A 19,931-nucleotide genomic window follows, 5' to 3' on the forward strand; every position below is an offset into this window, starting at 1 on the left:
ATTAAAAAAACTTTATTATGGTCTTACCTTTACTTATAAATGAAGTCCATGCGCCGCTGTTGTGCTGGATTAATGCACCCCCTGTAGGGAGTGTTATATCAACTAAAGCCCTCACTTAAACTTTCCACGTGCAAGATTGAATCTATTTAAAAAAGTGTTACCGAGGGTTTATAAATGTCGCCTATACTGTATGAAACTACACAATAACAAACACGGAGGCTCCAGTTTACATGAGGACCACTTTATTTACCTTCTTTCAAAAACCTCCGCTCCACTCCAACGTGTCATCACTTCCGCTCTTAGCGCCTTCAAAATAAGAGCTCAAGGCATATACTGTATAACAGCGCATAACAGGAACTTAACATCACAAAGAGGAAAGCCCATGAAAATAGGTTACAAAAGTTATTTAATAAGAAGCCAAAAAGTGCAAAAACAATAATGTTCGTGTTGGAGGAGTTGTGAATTAGGTACACCTGCAGTCTGCAGGTGTACCTAATGTTGTGGCCCTGCAGTCATTCACAACTCCTCCAACACGAACATTATTGTTTTTGCACTTTTTGGCTTCTTATGAAATAACTTTTTTAAATAGATTCAATCTTGCACGTGGAAAGTTTAAGTGTGGGCTTTAGTTGATATAACACTCCCGTCAGGGGGTGCATTCTACGGCGGGGGTGCAGGAGGCGGGATTACTGCGAGCCTCAGCCAGTGCGTCTTTTGCAGCCGTTTTATGATCGCTCAGCACAAGAAATACGTTACACACATACAGTTGTTGACAAAATACACTGTACATTATATACCTCAGCTAACTAAACTATGGAAATGTATAATATAGTTCATATAGCAATACGGTCTCACTGCACAGCAGACCAGCAGTTAGCCGAGTCATTGCGCAATCCATGTTGAGGCACTGAGTGACGTGCCTCAACTGGCTGCTGTTCACCGCACCGTCTCTTCTCAGTATTTGAACGGCAAATGTGAAAATTCAGCGATTTTAAATAAAAATAATCTAAAACTGGTGAAGTTAAATGGAAAATAACTTTATAGTATAATCACTGGATACATATAACAATTTAATACAATTTTTTTCTTTTTACATTTTTTTTCTTTCCATGATGGCAGGTGAGGCGGGGCCTCACCTGCCATCACGTCGCTGCTGTAAACCTGGCTTCACCTAAGGAAGGGACACGTGACATACACAAAGCCTAACCAGGCAGATTTGAATTGTTGTTTTGGGCAGTAGACGGGATCTTTGATCCAAGACACAACTTACATTTAACTAAAATGTTCTTTTTTTGTGCTCGACACAAGAAAATAAGTGAGAATATCTCCATGTTAAGACATTCGACTGCGGCTCCGTTGTTAGTAAACACAGACACACCCCCCCCTCCTCCCCTCCCCACACCCAGGCACACGCACAGCGCGCCTCCGGCTTGTGACACAAGAACATTCAGAAGGACGACACCGCAGCGCTCCAATAAAACACACTCAGATCTTCTGTTTCTAGCCAATACTACATAACAAATAACGCAGTAACGCATCATGTAGTAACGGTAACTGAGTTACTGAATATAAAAAATAACGTGTTATATTACTAGTTAAGGCTGAAACTAACGGCGTTACAGTAACGCGTTAGTCCCAACACTGTGATTCTATGTGTCTACATTAAAACATTCTTGTTCATACTGCATTAATATATGCTCATTTTAAACTTTCATGCAGAGAGGGAAATCGCAACTAAGTCAATTGACCAAAACTGTATTTATTAAACAGTTATTAAGCAGTGGCACAAACATTCATGTCATTTAAAACAAGCTATGAGTGCACTTTTGTGCATGATGTCACTAAGATGACATATCAAAACAACACTAAATTAAAGTGCACTTTTTGTACAGAACGCCACTACAATTAAAACAAATAAAGTGCACTTTTGTGCATGATGTCACACAAGATATTTCAGTAACTGTCAAATAAAAATTTGCTGCATAATAGGAAATCTCCCGGGCCAACCATTCTCCCGAATTTCTCCCGATTTCCACCCGGACAACAATATTGGGGGCGTGCCTTAAAGGCACTGCCTTTAGTGTCCTCTACAAACTGTCGTCACGTCCGCTTTTCCTCCATACAAACAGCGTAATATATATATGCGGCTTTAATACACACATAAGTGAATGCAAGGCATACTTGGTCAACAGCCATGCAGGTCACACTGAGGGTGGCCGTATAAACAACTTTAACACTGTTACAAATATGCGCCACACTGTGAACCCACACCAAACAAGAATGACAAACACATTTCGGGAGAACATCCGCACCGTAACACAACATAAACACAACAGAACAAATACCCAGAACCCCTTGCAGCACTAACTCTTCCGGTACGCTACAATATACACGCCCACTACCACCAAACCCCGCCCACCTCAACCCCCCACCCCCCATCTCCCGAATTTGGGGGTCTCAAGGTTGGCAAGTATGGTGGTAGGTTACTGCAGACGTTATCTCCTTCTGTTGTTGACTATTTTTTTTCATACGGTGTTGATCTAGAAATGGAAGACGCCAGGTTCAATTGGGTCAGTGCTGGTTGCTTGGGCATTTTGTTGGGTGTGGCACCGGCCGTTGTTGACTTGCGGAGTTTCAAGCAGGGCTGGGCGATATGGCCTTTTTTTAATATCTCGATATTTTTAGGCCATGTCACGATACACGATATATATCTCCACATTTTGCCTTAGCCTTGAATGAACACTTGATGCATATAATCACAGCAGTATGATGATTCTATGTGTCTACATTAAAATATTCTTCTTCATACTGCGTTAATATATGCTCATTTTAAACTTTCATGCAGAGAGGGAAATCACAACTAAGTCAATTTACCTAAACTGTATTTATTAAACAGTTATTAAGCAGTGGCACAAACATTCATGTCATTCAGAGACATTTTAAAAACAAGCTATGAATGCACTTTTGTGCATGATGTCACACAAGATATTTCAATAACTGTCAAATAAAAATGAGCTGCATAATAGGAAATCAAATAGTGTATGTCCTTCACTATGTGGTAGGTTCCTGCGGACGTTATCTCCTTCTGTTGTTGACTATTTTTTTCATATGGTGTTGATGTGGAAATGGAAGACGCCAGGCTCAATTGGGTCAGTGCTGGTTGCTTCGGCATTTTGTTGGGTGTGGCACCGGCCGAGATGTTGACACACGGAGTTTCAAGCACTCCTTATTCTCTAGCGGGTGACTTTTCAAATGATGCTACAAATTAGTAGTTCTGCTACTTTTTGTAGCAACGCTTTTGCCGCATACTTTACATATTACGGTTGTCTGTTCAACATCTTCCCGCTTGAAGCCAAACCACTGCCAGACGATTGACCCCTTGCTGTTTTTCTTGGGAATTAATTCCTCCTCCATTTGATACCAGATTCGCACCTTCTCTCTCTCGTATTACCACTCGCACCGCTCCGCTAATCACCTGCCACAGCTAACTTTACCCATGCTGCTACCTCTCTGCTCCGTGAGAGCGTATGATGTTGCACGCGCGACAGTATGTGATGTATGTAAGAAGGTGCGCTTGTTGTATCTCTTTGTGAGAAGGAGAGACAACAAAGAGTGAGAAGAGCCTGTAGTGTAATGCCCGCAGCTAAAAGCAACTGCGTGAGAACGTATACTCGAATACTCACGATGTAGTCATTTTCTATATCGCACAGAGACAAACCCACGATATATCGAGTATATTTGATGTATCGCCCAGCCCTACTTCAACCCCTCCCTGTATCTGCACACCTTCAATGTTAACACTTCATGCATTTATTAGCAGCTACACTGCATATTCTAGTAACCAGTAGAACATTTACAAATGTTATGCAACTTGAATATGTACACTGCAGTTACCTCGTTGTTGTATATGCTTGGTTCGTACGGGTGCTTAAAAACCTTGACCATGCTTGGATTTTAATGTTGTGTTTGCAAGGTTTGAAAAATGCTTGAATTTTGGGTGAAGTGCGTGTAAATGCTTGGAAATGTTCATCATATTTCTCGGCAGTCTGACTCAATAGGCTTATTATAAAATGGAAAAAAATAAAATAAGTTTACTTGAAAATGAAAGCTACATGCTTGATCTGTTGGCTTTGCACGAGCCCTTACATTAGGTTGTTGTCATGCCAGAGCCGTATATACGGGAGGTTGTTGTTTTAATGAACATGATGTATGCATGAATTATGATACAAACAAACAAGTAAACAATAATAATTAATGTTATTTCTTGTAAGGAATGATGTATACATGAATGATGATGATACAAACAAACAAGTAAACAACGTTTGCAAACACCAATGACATTGAATAGTCTACAGAAACACTGCTTCATTTTCTATGCCCCATTCAGTTCATGATAACTGCTGGTTCAATGTTAGGCTTAGGTTTTAGCTAGGGGTGTAACGGTACACAAAATTTTGGTCCAATACGTACCTCGGTTTAGAGGTCACGGTTCGGTTCATTTTCGGTACAGTAAGAAAACAACAAAATATACATTTTTGGGTTATTTATTTACCAAGTTTGCAAAATCTTCCACCAAAAATATTTTTCTTAGTGGAATATTTGTTGTGAAGTAATCGGAACCTTGGATAGGTCAATAATTCACAATAACGTTGATTTTTATTCAATATTATGTTTTGAGCAATGACAGTTTGAAAGAAAAAAAAAACAGCTTTGTTTTATTAGTCAACATTGCAACTTTTTCTAAATTACATTTAACTTTTAAGCTTTTTTATTTCACTTTTGTTATGTTTTTGTTTATTTTAATAGTATTTTTAGAATGTGCCGTGGGCCTTTAAAACATTAGCTTTGGGCCGCAAATGGCCTCACACTTTTGACACCCCTGCTATAGATAATAAGAAATAAAATCTGATAAATCTATGGATAAAAAGCAGAGCCTGGCGACGCATGCGCGTTTATCATAACTCTCTCTCTCTCTCTGTCTCTGCCCCTCCCTCACCAATGCTGCTGCGCGCACAATTTGTTTTGTTTTTAACCCCTTCTTAACCCTGAACGTACATTGAAAATACACGCAACCCTAACTCAAAATGCCGGACATTTGAGGCATTTAAGAAACTCCGCCCTGACAGCTCCGCAAAAGAGGACATGTCCGGTGAAAAGAGGACGTATGGTCAGTCTATCGTAGCCCGTTAGCTGCTAGCATGCCGTGTGTTGTGCCTCGGTGTGCATTGTTTACACAACGTGCATTACGCTACTTAATATGTTCGTGTGGAAACTCGTTCGGTACACTTCCGAACCGAACCGAAACCCCCGTACCGAAATGGTTCAATACAAATACACGTACCGTTACACCCCTAGTTTTAGCAGATTTTCCGTATTTTTCCTACAGACAGCATTTGGTGACCTCAAACAACATGTCTGTGGATTGATTCACACTGGCTTTTGCCTTTTGAAGGGTACTGGACCCCCCGCAACACCAAAAAGGGACAATCGGTAGAAAATGGATGGATGGATGGAAAAACTGGAAAATTTATCTTGAAAGTCCTTAAAAAGTGCTTGAATTTGGCCATTGAAAATGTGTACGAAGCCTGTATATGGCATTGCAGAGTCACAGTCCTATATTGGTGATCACTGTCCTTGACATTTACAATGAATGGAATCCTAATACTCACTCGTGGAATAGCCAAGGTCTGCTCAGGTTGCAAGCAGAACTTGACAAGATGGATTCTTTCACCCTGAGGTGGCAGTGTTTTATTGAGCAGACCAGAGGACACCATTTGTTGTGTCTCCCCGAGACAGTCAAGGCCTGGTCTGGGGTGGATCCCGGCAGACGTAGCCCAACCCAATTTGGGCCACCACCACCACCACCACCGGCACTTGGAGCAAGCACAGCCCACATCTCTGTCTGTCTGCAAGGGCACTCTGAGAGTGTCCTGCCAGGGGACTGGAATGCTGAAGTGTGAGCCAGTAAAGAGGCAGCGAGTTAATTGTGGAAAGAATCTCCCCAGTGATCGTCCCAACATGGCCAGCCACTTGTTAGAGAGAGACTAGGGGTACGTTAGAGAGGGGGGAAAAGGTGACAGAAGAAATGTTGAGTTAGAAACCATCTCAGATTTAGGGAAAGCCCCCAGACCAATATGTTAATTGAAATGTAATCTCCTAAAAGCCATTATAATACAACACAATCTGTGTGTTATCATTTCGGAAGTGGCTGCGTGGTGTAATTGGAGGCTTTAAGGAAGGACCTGCAGTGTTCCGCATAGCTTCAATGATTTTGCGCTACATAAACAAACACATTATGATGGGATTGTGTGGGATGTACCTTTTTGTTCCAACTCTGTACAATAGACCCATCTAATTAGTTGTTTTGGTGTTAATAGCAGGGTTTCCCACATATTGCCAATATTGTTGTAGCTGTGGGGGCGTGGTCTATACGATGTAATCATATAATTTGCATAATCTGCGATGATGCATGTATTTTCTTTAAAAAGGCTAACAAAATGTTATACATGCATTTTAAAAACATATTGCTAAAATTAATCATTAGTATAAACTAGGGGTGTAACGGTACGTGTATTTGTATTGAACCGTTTCGGTACGGGGGTTCCGGTTCGGTTCGGAGGTGTACCGAATGAGTTTCCACACGAACATATTAAGTAGCGTAACGCACGTCGTGTAAACAATGCACACCGAGGCACAACACACGGCATGTTAGCAGCTAACGGGCTACGATAGACTGACCATACGTCCTCTTTTCACCGGACATGTCCTCTTTTGCGGAGCTGTCAGGGCGGAGTTTCTTGAATGCCTTGAATGTCCGGCATTTTGAGTTAGGGTTGCGTGTATTTTCAATGTACGTTCAGGGTTAAGAAGGGGTTAAAAACAAAACAAATTGTGCGCGCAGCAGCATTGGTGAGGGAGGGGCAGAGAGAGAGAGAGAGAGAGTTATGATAAACGCGCATACGTCGCCAGGCTCTGCTTTTTATCCATAGATTTATCAGATTTAATGTTTTATTATCCATAGCAGGGGTGTCAAAAGTGTGCCCCACAGGCCATTTGTGGCCCACATCTAATGTTTTAAAGGCCCACGGCACATTCTAAAAATACTATTAAAATAAACAAAAACATAACAAAAGTGAAATAAAAGCTTAAAGGTTAAATGTAATTAAAAAATAGTTGCAATGTCGACTAATAAAACAAAGCTGTTTTTTTCTTCTTTCAAACTGTCATTGCTCAAAACATAATATTGAATCAAAATCAATGTTATTATGAATTATTGACCTATCCAAGGTTCCGATTACTTCACATCAAATATTCCACTAAGAAAAATATTTTTGGTGGAAGATTTTGCAAATTTGGTAAATAAATAACCCAAAAATGTATATTTGGTTCTTTTCTTACTGTACCGAAAATGAACTGAACCGTGACCTCTAAACCGAGGTACGTACCGAACCGAAATTTTTGTGTACCGTTACACCCCTAGTATAAACATATTTGTTCTTATATTATGTAGTTTTGCTCTATTTTTCAATTGTTGCTTATTGTACAATGTAACACAATTTTTCAAATTTCTAGAGACTTTTCCAATCCTTTTTGTGACTTTTTCTTCATTAAAAAGGAGTAGCAACAAATATGACATATTTTTCTGGTGTTATTGGATTGATTGATTGATTGATTGAGGCTTTTATTAGTAGATTGCACAGTACAGTACATATTCCATACAATTGACCACTAAATGGCAACACCCGAATACGTTTTTTAACTTGTTTAAGTCGGGGTCCACGTTAATCAATTCATACAAATACATACTATCATCATAATACAGTCATCACACAAGTTAATCATCAGTGTATATACATTGAATTATTTACATTATTTTCAATCCGGGGGGTGGGATGAGGAGGGTTTAGTTGATACCAGCACTTCAGTCATCAACAATCGCATTATCAGAGAAATGGACATTGAAACAGTGTAGGTCTGACTTGGTAGGATATGTACAGCGAGCAGTGAACATAGTGAGATCAGAAAGCATAAGAACAAGTATATACATTTGATTATTTACATTTGATTATTTACAATTTGGGGAGGTGAGATGGGGAGGGGGGAAGGTGTTAGTCAAGGGTTGTAGTTGCCTGGAGGTGTTCTTTTAGTGCGGTTTTGAAGGAGGATAGAGATGCACTTTCTTTTACACCTGTTGGGAGTGCATTCCATATTGATGTGGCATAGAAGGAGAATGAGTTAAGACCTTTGTTAGATCGGAATCTGGGTTTAACGTGGTTTGTGGAGACTGTACTTGTGTTTGAAGTAGGGCTGGGCAATATATCGAATATACTCGATATATCGCAGGTTTGTCTCTGTGCGATATAGAAAATGACTACATCGTGATATACCTACTCAGTGGCCTAGTGGTTAGAGTGTCCGCCCTGAGATCGGTAGGTTGTGAGTTCAAACCCCGGCCGAGTCATACCAAAGACTATAAAAAAAATGGGACCCATTACCTCCCTGCTTGGCACTCAGCATCAAGGGTTGGAATTGGGGGTTAAATCACCAAAATGATTCCCGGGCGCGGCCACCGCTGCTGCCCACTGCTCCCCTCACCTCCCAGGAGGTGATCAAGGGTGATGGGTCAAATGCAGAGAATGTGACAATCATTGGTACTTTAACTTTATATTCAAGTATACGTTTTCACACAGGTGTTTTTAGCTGCGGGCATTAGACTACAGGCTCTTCTTACTCTTTCTTGTCTCTCCTTCTCACAGAGAGATAAAACAAGCGCACCTTCTAACGTACGTCACATACAGTCGAGCGTGCAACGTCATACGCCCTCGCCGAGCAGAAAGGTAGCAGCGTGGGTAACGTTAGCTGTGATGCTAGCGGTGCGGTGCGAGTGGTAATACGAGAGAGAGAAAGGTGCCAATCTGGTAACAAATGAAGAAATAATTAATTCCCAGGATAAACAGCAGGGGGTCCATCGTCTGGCGGTGGTTTGGCTTCAAGCGGAAATATGTCGAACAGACATATGTAACATGTAAAGTATGCGGCAAAAGCGTTGCTACAAAAAGTAGCATTACTGCTAATTTGTAGCATCATTTGAAAAGTCACCCGCTAGTGCAGGCCTGGGCAATTATTTTGACTCGAGGGCCACATTTAGAGAAAACAATGTGTCTGGGGGCCGGTGTATCTGATTTTTAGGAACACTAGTACAAAACCTCACAATAATGTCTGATTGAATGCTAAAAACGTTATGACAGACCGCCTTTAAAAAAGGAATGGAATATTAATTTTTTTTAACTGAATGAGACACCCAGAATGAAAATAAAGAATGTGGGATTTACAATATTAACTGTGAAGGATAAAACACTGAATATTGACAACATATGAACGTCACTCACCCTCTCCATCAACATATTTTACAATGAAGCGAACAAAACAAAATGCAACAAACACAGCGAAATATGAACGCGGAGTGTAAAAAATAAACCCACCTCCAATCTGATATATCTGATACATCACTAAGCTTTAGAACTTTGTTGTAAAAATCTCCTTCCGTGTCTGTCCCTGACACCCGCATTTCAGGCTGGCCGCTCTGGAAACACTCTGTGGAAACGCTCCCCACCCACACTGCTTGGTGCCTCATCTGAGCTCATACTTGCCAACCTTGGGGGGTGGGGGCGTGGTCGGGGGTGGGGCAGGGCGTGGTTGAGGGCGTGGTTAAGAGGGGAGGAGTATATTGACAGCTAGAATCCACCAAGTCAAGTATTTCATACATATATATATATATATATATACATCCTGAAAATATGCAAACAAAACTGTGTTTAGATAATTGATACTTCAAACTTGCATAAATAAATATTAAGGAATATAACAACTTGGCTTCTGAGAGCTTCAAAATGTAATGAAGAAAATGCTAAAGTTGTTGATAAAAAAGCAATTATTTTAATAATTAAATATGGTCATTTTAAATGAATTATTATGATCATTTAAAATTAATTATTTCAAATATGTTTATTTTAATGTATAATTCTAATGCCTGGATGTAATAAGGAGTCAGAAAAAATACAAATAAAAATACAATTAATTTTGATGTTTTTAGCAAAATACAGTAAAAATTTATTTATTATTATTTTTTTAAAATTAATAAATATATTTATTTTTAGGTAAGATAAACATAATAATAAAATGTATCTCTAGTCTGGATGATTTATTTCTTGTCACCCTGTTGTCCTCCCGTCGTGAAAAAAGGCTGTCCTCACTCAGGTCTGTATGGAGCTGGAGGGGGCGTGGCCTCCAGCTCCGCCTGAAAATCGGGAGATTTTCGGGAGAATATTTGTCCCGGGAGGTTTTTGGGAGAGGCGCTGAATTTCGGGAGTCTCCCGGAAAATTCGGGAGGGTTGGCAAGTATGTCTGTGCCGTATGGCCCAAAATGAAGTAAATATTCAACTTATATCATAAATAATTCAGTTTAGTTGAAGTATTGTTCTTTTACTGCTAAAACCTACTAAAAGGGCAGCTCTGTTTACACTCACCCAGTAAGACAGGAATGGAAAACAAATAAAACAAACATCGACAGTAACCACCAAAGTATCCCCTTCAATTAGATGCTAGTATCATTAATGTAGACCCAGTATAAGATCTTATTTATTTGGATATGTCATTTTCAAGACAAGAGGTTAAGTGAAGTACAATGGAAGACCTCCGTCATTCCGTTTTCATTCTTCAGGGCTGGGCCATGTCAACACAAACAGAGATATTTTCTAAAACACACTGTTTTGGAAAACTAATTCCAAAAAACTTCTTCTTTTGTGGTTCAACATCTTCTCTGGCTTGTTTCATTTGAGATGTGCAACGTTATAGAGTCTGTCTCATGTTGTTACGGCCTTAACTATTTCTGATGAGAATTGGTTTTAGAGTTGTATAGTTTGCTCAGGGATACAAAGACTTGTCCTTCGCATGTTCTGATGTGCCCACCAATCCTTTTAATGACAAGACCTGCAGATGTCTGAGGCCTTGTTCACACTCAAGGTCAATTCTGATGTTTTTTGCCCATATGTGACCTGAATCAATTTTTTTCATGTCAATGTAAACAGTAAAATTAAGTTTTTTTGAAGTTCGACCCAGGCCTCATTCGTATTTGGAAATAAATCAGATATGTATCTGATGCGGGCAGCATGGTGACACAGTGGTTAGAGCTCGTGCCACACAGAGAGAAGGTCCTGGGTTTGATTCCCGGGCTCAGAGTCTTTCTGTGTGGAGTTGGCATGTTCACCCCATGACTGAGTATTCCAGCTTCCTCCCACCTCCAAAGACTTGCACCTGGGGATAGGTGACTAATTGGCAACACTAAATCGGTCCTAGTCTGTGGATGTGAATCTGAATGGTTGTCTGTCTGCGATGAGGTGGCGACTTGTCCTGTGTGTACCCTGACATCTGCCCGAGAGCATCTGGGATAGGCTCTAATACACAAAAGCGATAAAAAATGGATGAATGGATGGATGGTATCTGATTCGACGGCAGTTCAAACGGTCGAGTTGCGTTCTTCGGACCAATATATAATCAAAAAGCAATAAGCATCATTATTCTTTGCCAAAATAGGCGATTGTAAAGAAAATAGTTGACTAATGGATACAAAACAGACGTAAATAATAGGCTTCAGGAACTCACGTCAATGTTCCACCTCTCCTGTCTCCGAGTGCTTGCCTACACGTTCTTGGGAGCCGACTTTGAAGCAAATGTCCCACAAACTGCAAGACCCAAAAAGCTTCCTTCTTAATCTTCTACGCGCAATAGTTTGGTTTATGAAATATCAACTGATTGCACAAAATCCTTGTACCGTATTTTTCGGAGTATAAGTCGCTGCGGAGTATAAGTCGTACCGGCCGAAAATGCATAATAAAGAAGGAAAAAAACATATATAAGTCGCACTGGAGTATAAGTCGCATTTTTTGGGGACATTTATTTGATAAAACCCAACACCAAGAATAGACATTTGAAAGGCAATTTAAAATTAAAGCTGCAAGCAGCGATGGACGGGACCGACTTTGACGGCACATAAAATCCAAACCGGAGCAGTAATTAAAAGTCTTTAGTCAACTTTTAATCAGAAGGGTTCAATCTCTCTCCTGTGCTAGTTTGACGCGCTCAGAGGAGATAATGTTTGAAAAAAGGCGACCGGTTTTTACAAAACTTTTGTTTTGAAGGGGGAATTGCAAACTTCCAGTTGATTTTTCCTGGGGGTTGTCAATGACTGAAATGTAGGTCTAAGTGAGACCTACATAGAGGTTTTTGTTTTATGTCTCTACGACATTCGTACTGAAAGTTACAGGCAGTTTTGTCTGAGTTTTCTTCCTAGGAGCAGTTATGTCTGTGTTTTCTTCCTAGGGAGCGCTTGAGCGCAATTTTGAGTTTTGGGGTTGGGTTTTTTATTAGATCGCAATTTTTGCCAGTCCTGATGTGTGTGTCCAGTTTGGTGAGTTTTGAAGCATGTTAAGGGGGTCAAATTACAGCTCAAAAAGGCAAAAGTGTCTGTTTTTACTAAACTTTTGTTTTGAAGGGAGAATTGCCAACTTCCTGTTGATGTTTGCTGAAGAATGTCAATGTATGAAATATAGGTCTAAGTCAGACCTACGTAGAGGTTTTTGTTTCATGTCTCTACGACATTCCTACTCGAAGTTACAAGCAGTTTTTTCCTAGGGGGCGCTAGAGCGCAATTTTGAGTTTTGGGGTTTTTTTTTTTATTAGATGGCAATTTTCGCCAGTCCTGATGCCTATGTCAAATATGGTGAGTTTTGAAGCATGTTAAAGGGGTCAAATTACAGCTCAAAGAGGCGGCGGAATAATAATAATAAAACCTTACAATTACAATAGGGTCCTCTGTCCCAAAAGGACATTGCGGTCCCTAATAAATAAAGAATAGTGAACAACAGGCTGAATAAGTGTACGTTATATGAGGCATAAATAACCAACTGAGAACGTGCCTGGTATGTTAACGTAACATATTATGGTAAGAGTCATTCAAATACCGTATTTTCCGCACCTAAAGGCGCCCTGGGTTAAAAGCCGCGCCTTCAATGAACGGCATATTTCAAAACTTTGTCCACCTATAAGCCGCCCGGTGTTGTAAGCCGCATCTAACTGCGCTAAAGGAATGCCAAAAAAACAGTCAGATAGGTCAGTCAAACTTTAATAATATATTAAAAACCAGCGTTCTAACAACTCTGTTCACTCCCAAAATGTACGCAAATGTGCAATCACAAACATACGTATATCAACATGGACAGAGCTGCGTGAAAAAAGCCACCCGGACTCTTCGCGTAAACTTAAACTTACCTTAACCACTCGCTCATCTTTTCTTCATCCATCCCTTCGAGTTAGCTTTTATGATGACGCCGGCTGGAAAGGTCTCTTTTGGCAAGGTCTTCCTTTTGAATATCACCATGGGTGGAAGTTTCATTAGCATGGCAAGCTAGAACCACAGTGAAGGATGACTTCTCATTACCTGTGGTGCGAATATTCACCGTACGTGCTCCCGTTCCACAGTGCGGTTCACAGGAATATCAGTTGCTGTGAAATACGGTAGTAATCCATGTGCGGATGGAGAGATTGCGTCTTTTCATGAACCGGATCCTTGTCGCTTTGTAGGAGCCATTTTGTGGTCTTTACAGATGTAAACACACAAAGGAAATGAAACGTACGGTGATATCCGCGCGCTTTTTCTTCTTCTACGCGGGCGGGTGGTTGCTTACAGTAGAAGAAGAAGCGCTTCCTGTTCTATGGGGGCGGGTGCTTACCTTGGCGGTTGCTTGCGTAGAAGAAGAAGCGCTTCCTGTTCTACCGGGAAAAAAGATGGCGGCTGTTTACCGAAGTTGCGAGACCGAAACTTTATGAAAATGAATCTTAATATTTATCCATATATAAAGCGCACCGGGTTAAAAGCCGCACTGTCAGCTTTTGAGTAAATTTGTGGTTTTTAGGTGCGGCTAATAGTGCAGAAAATACGGTAACTATAACATATAGAACATACTATACGTTTACCAAACAATCTGTCACTCCTAATCGCTAAATCCCATGAAATCTTATACGTCTAGTCTCTTACGCGAATGAGCTAAATAATATTTGATATTTTACGGTAATGTGTTAATAATTTCACACATACCGGTAAGTTGCTCCTGAGTATAAGTCGCACCCCCGGCCAAACTATGAAAAAAAACTGCGACTTATAGTCCGAAAAATACGGTATTATTAGCTAATTCTCTAATAGAAAAAGCTAAGATGTCAATGTTTCGGTCATATAATAGTGGTGGAACGGTATTGTAGATACAGCGGTATTTCGGTTTCAAAGTCTTTACAATAAAACCATGATCAGCACGGACATAATCACCAAACATAAATGTTCAACGCAGGAAATAAAAGAAAACTGCAAAACTATTAAATAAATCCTCAATCCAGTCATCCATTTTTCCACCTCTTGTCTTTCTCGATGTCGCGGGCGAGCTGGAGTCTGTCCAGCGGCACTCGAGTGGAAGGCAGCGTACATCTTGGACATGTTGCCTCCTCATAAACTGTCATTCAGAAAATATATTTCATCAAAAGATCAGATTTGACAAGAAAATATCAGAATTGGACATCCTACCCTGCAATGTAAATGTAGCCCAAATGTCTTAAAGCTATTTAAGGAGATCTTCCGCTGTTTGAAACTAAGCAAAAATGGAAATAAGAGCGAATTATGCTTGTTACCACACCAGATTTGACTGACTGTGATGAGGAGTAAACCCAAGCATTGGCTAATTTACATGCAGGGGTAACGCATTCACTGATAATTAGAGCAATCTGAAGTGGATTTTATGATTCATGCAGCCACGGTCTGCTTCATTCATCTCTACCCAGTCCCACCTTTGTAATTCAATTCTGTGTATTGTATTGATTTGGAAACAAGAGGAAACATATTCTACACACTGGGTCATAGCGCTGACCAAAACAATGGGCAAGGTGGTAGATAGTAGTGCCTTTGTTTCTTTAGTCGTTTGTTGTCATGCCAGACAGTGTGGGTGTTGTTGATGCAGTACAGCAGTGGCCCAACGCATGCTTGTCGTTTTGAAGACTTCATTAAACATTAATGCTAATTAAGCCGGTCTCTCTCTATTAAGAAACCAGGCTGAGAGCTGCGGTACCTATTTATTTATTTTTTTCAAACAAAACATTTTTCCTTACCGGGTATGGGTAAAAAGCTCCCTTCAGCCGGTTGAGAAAGCAAATATTGCCCTTGTGTTCGTTCTCTGTACTCTGTTTGAATGAAGTGCTGCTGTTCAATGACAGCCAAAGCTTCTTCTCTATCTGTGTTTGAACAGGTTGTTCCAGTCACACGTGGCGACAGACTTTGCATTTATCTTTGTTATGTGTTGTTTATTACTTCAACTTTGTGTGTTTATAGTGAATTTTTTTCACGTCTTACCTACCATATACAGGGGTACCTCAAATTACGGGCTTAATTGGTTCTGCAAACTCTTAATCCAAAACACTCGTATCTCAAATTAACGTCGCCAATGGAAATTAATTGGAAAACAAAAATATGCTCGCAACTTAAAGCACAACAATAGGCTGAGAGACCGCTCATATCTACAAATATTCATAAATTTCTGTATTTGAAAGTCGAGGTGCTGTTATATCCCAATGATCCATTCATCCATTCATTTTGTACCGCTTTCTCAGAGTCGCAGGCTGGCTGGAGCCTATCCCAGCTGCAATGAAGCGGAAGGCAGGGTACATCCTGGACAATTAGTTTAGCAAAAATGGTTATGGTTACCAATCCTAATCAAACTTTGCTTTAGAATAACAGGTTTAGATGGTTGCAGATCCATTTCAGCCTTTATTTGATCACCCTTTATTGTCTTTTTATAATTTCTCTGTGAAAATCTAAGGATATGAAAGGAAAGTAACCTCAGCCTTCCCGGTAAGGTCGATTCAGGTGTACTGGAGAGGAGGCTACGCCGGATAGTCGAACCTCGGATTCAGGAGGAACAGTGTGGTTTTCGTCCTGGTCGTGGAACTGTGGACCAGCTCTATACTCTCGGCAGGGTCCTCGAGGGTGCATGGGAGTTTGCCCAACCAGTCTACATGTGCTTTGTGGACTTGGAGAAGGCATTCGACCGTGTCCCTCGGGAGGTCCTGTGGGGAGTGCTCAGAGAGTATGGGGTATTGGACTGTCTAATTGTGGTTGTCCGCTCCCTGTACGATCAGTGTCAGAGCTTGGTCCGCATTGCCGGCAGTAAGTCGGACACAATTCCAGTGAGGGTTGGACTCCGCCAAGGCTGCCCTTTGTCACCGATTCTGTTCATAACTTTTATGGACAGAATTTCTAGGCGCAGTCAAGGCGTTGAGGGGATCCGGTTTGGTGGCTGCAGGATTAGGTCTCTGCTTTTTGCAGATGATGTGGTCCTGATGGCTTCATCTGGCCAGGATCTTCAGCTCTCGCTGGATCGGTTCGCAGCTGAGTGTGAAGCGACTGGGATGAGAATCAGCACCTCCAAGTCCGAGTCCATGGTTCTCGCCCGGAAAAGGGTGGAGTGCCATCTCCGGGTTGGGGAGGAGACCCTGCCCCAAGTGGAGGAGTTCAAGTACCTAGGAGTCTTGTTCACGAGTGAGGGAAAAGTGGATCGTGAGATCGACAGGCGGATTGGTGCGGCATCTTCAGTAATGCGGACGCTGTATCGACCCGTTGTGGTGAAGAAGGAGCTGAGCCGGAAGCTCTCAATTTACGGGTCGATTTACGTTCCCATCCTTACCTATGGTCATGAGCTTTGGGTTATGACCGAAAGGACAAGATCACGGGTACAGGCGGCCGAAATTAGTTTCTCCCGCCGGGTGGCGGGGCTCTCCCTTAGAGATAGGGTGAGAAGCTCTGCCATCCGGGGGGAGCTCAAAGTAAAGCCACTGCTCCTCCACATCGAGAGGAGCCAGATGAGGTGGTTCGGGCATCTGGTCAGGATGCCACCCGAACGCCTCCCTCGGGAGGTGTTTAGGGCACGTCCAACCGGTAGGAGGCCACGGGGAAGACTGTCTCCCGGCTGGCCTGGGAACGCCTCGGGATCCCCCGGGAGGAGCTGGACGAAGTGGCTGGGGAGAGGAAAGTCTGGGCTTCCCTGCTTAGGCTGCTGCCCCCGTGACCCGACCTCGGATAAGCGGAAGAAGATGGATGGATGGATGGATGGATGGATGAAAGGAAAGTGTATTCATGATTGTGTACAGTGTGGTGCTAATCCAAACTAGAATCGCTCTGCCTATGTGGAAATCTGTGATGTATTTAGTTTCGTTCTAGTTTTGTTTTTGTTTTTTTGAAAACAGCGTCATTCCTGGCAGAAGCCTTATGGAGTATGTCGGAGATTTTAAGTAAACAGACCCTGAATCTGGAAGCCCTTGCTAATAGAGGCTTTTCCTAATCTGTTCTTAAGGCTTGCACCTCAGCTTACGTCTCTCTTCGCGGCTCTGCCTCAAAGGTCGAGGCGCACTTACTGGTTATTTATACCACACTGGCCTATACATCATTCTAAGGAAAGTAATTCTATATTTTAAAATTCTTATAACTAAGGCTTAAGGGTGTAACGGTACACAAAAAATTCGGTTCGGTACGTACCTCGGTTTAGAGGTCACGGTTCGGTTTATTTTCGGTACAGTAAGAAAAAAACAAAATATACATTTTCTGGTTATTTGTTTACCACAATTTGTAAACAATGGCTTTATCATTTTAACATAACAATAACATACATATACACACAGGGTCCATTGCCAGGGTTAATGCAGTCAACATATATAAAATAAAAACTAAATAAGATAAGGCTCAGAATTGGTTTCTTAAAGGGGAACATTATCACCAGACCTATGTAAGCGTCAATATATACCTTGATGTTGCAGAAAAAAGACTTTTTTTTTTTTAACCGATTTCCGAACTCTAAATGGGTGAATTTTGCCGAATTAAACGCCTTTCTAATATTCGCTCTCGGAGCGATGACGTCACAACGTGGCGTCACATCGGGAAGCAATCCGCCATTTTCTCAAACACCGAGTCAAATCAGCTCTGTTATTTTCCGTTTTTTCGACTGTTTTCCGTACCTTGGAGACATCATGCCTCGTCGGTGTGTTGTCGGAGGGTGTAACAACACGAACAGGGACGGATTCAAGTTGCACCAGTGGCCCAAAGATGCGAAAGTGGCAAGAAATTGGACGTTTGTTCCGCACACTTTACCGACGAAAGCTATGCTACGACAGAGATGGCAAGAATGTGTGGATATCCTGCGACACTCAAAGCAGATGCATTTCCAACGATAAAGTCAAAGAAATCTGCCGCCAGACCCCCATTGAATCTGCCGGAGTGTGTGAGCAATTCAGGGACAAAGGACCTCGGTAGCACGGCAAGCAATGGCGGCAGTTTGTTCCCGCAGACGAGCGAGCTAAACCCCCTATCGACCCTAGCTTCCCTGGCCTGCTGACATCAACTCCAAAACTGGACAGATCAGCTTTCAGGAAAAGAGCGCGGATGAGGGTATGTCTACAGAATATATTAATTGATGAAAATTGGGCTGTCTGCACTCTCAAAGTGCATGTTGTTGCCAAATGTATTTCATATGCTGTAAACCTAGTTCATAGTTGTTAGTTTCCTTTAATGCCAAACAAACACATACCAATCGTTGGTTAGAAGGCGATCGCCGAATTCTCCTCGCTTTCTCCCGTGTCGCTGGCTGTCGTGTCGTTTTCGTCGGTTTCGCTTGCATACGGTTCAAACCGATATGGCTCAATAGCTTCAGTTTCTTCTTCAATTTCGTTTTTGCTACCTGCCTCCACACTACAACCATCCGTTCCAATACATGCGTAATCTGTTGAATCGCTTAAGCCGCTGAAATCCGAGTCTGAATCCGAGCTAATGTCGCTATAGCTTGCTGTTCTTTCCGCCATGTTTGTTTGTGTTGGCTTCACTATGTGACGTCACAGGAAAATGGACGGGTGTATATAACGATGGTTAAAATCAGGCACTTTGAAGCTTTTTTTAGGGATATTGCGTGATGTGTAAAATTTGGAAAAAAACTTCGAAAAATATAATAAGCCACTGGGAACTGATTTTTAATGGTTTTAACCATTCTGAAATTGTGATAATGGTCCCCTTTAACAAAACCTTTCTACATATAAAGTGCAACATTTCCACATATAAACAGTGTTGGGTTAGTTACTGAAAACCAGTAACTAGTTACAGTTACTAGTTACTTTATTTCAAAAGTAACTCAGTTACTAACTCAGTTACTTACACCAAAAAGTAATGCGTTACTGTGAAAAGTAACTATTTAGTTACTTCTTTTTTTTCTCCTTTTTTTTTAAGGCTCTCATTGATGCCCTTTTAGCCTTCATTTCAGTACTGTTATTGCACTGGAGGATAATACAATCTGTTGATCAACTTGACATGCATTTGCATCACTGAACTCTGCTAAGCAATGTGGTCTACATACAACACACAAAGAAAAAGATATGTTTCAAAGGGCCAGTTTATTTCAGGCCAAAACAAATTGACAAAACTATTTGAAATAGCTGCAACATAACATACATAAGTAACAAACAGCATAATGACAACATAGCTGTAAAGCTGGCTTCACCCAAGGAAGGCACACATGACATACACAAAGCCTAACCAGGCATTTTTTTTTCTCAAGGAATTGTGAAATAATATCATGTATTCAGGAGATCATCACTGTAGTGAAGCCCAGAACACTCTACACATTTCCCAAGTTTTAGTTTAGAGATAAGGAAAGATTGGCCTGGCCCACTAGCATCCCTCTTTATGTTTGTGAACTTTATAGTCTATACATTTAGAGTGATGTGATAATCAAACACTCTAGAAGTCTAGAATGAAAGAGTATATAAGAGAATTGACAGTGTGTACCTTCAATGATGAG

The 19,931-nt window shown here is 41.3% G+C and overlaps 1 protein-coding gene across 4 annotated transcripts in view; it reads left to right on the forward strand.

The window, feature by feature from the left end:
• The window catches only part of LOC133623070 (serine/threonine-protein phosphatase 2B catalytic subunit gamma isoform-like), a 90,716-nt gene that overhangs the window by 1,147 nt on the left and 69,638 nt on the right, over positions 1-19,931 (forward strand). The window lies entirely within an intron of this gene.

The sequence above is a fragment of the Nerophis lumbriciformis genome, linkage group LG12, assembly GCF_033978685.3.
Source record: "Nerophis lumbriciformis linkage group LG12, RoL_Nlum_v2.1, whole genome shotgun sequence".
Taxonomy (NCBI): domain Eukaryota; kingdom Metazoa; phylum Chordata; class Actinopteri; order Syngnathiformes; family Syngnathidae; genus Nerophis; species Nerophis lumbriciformis.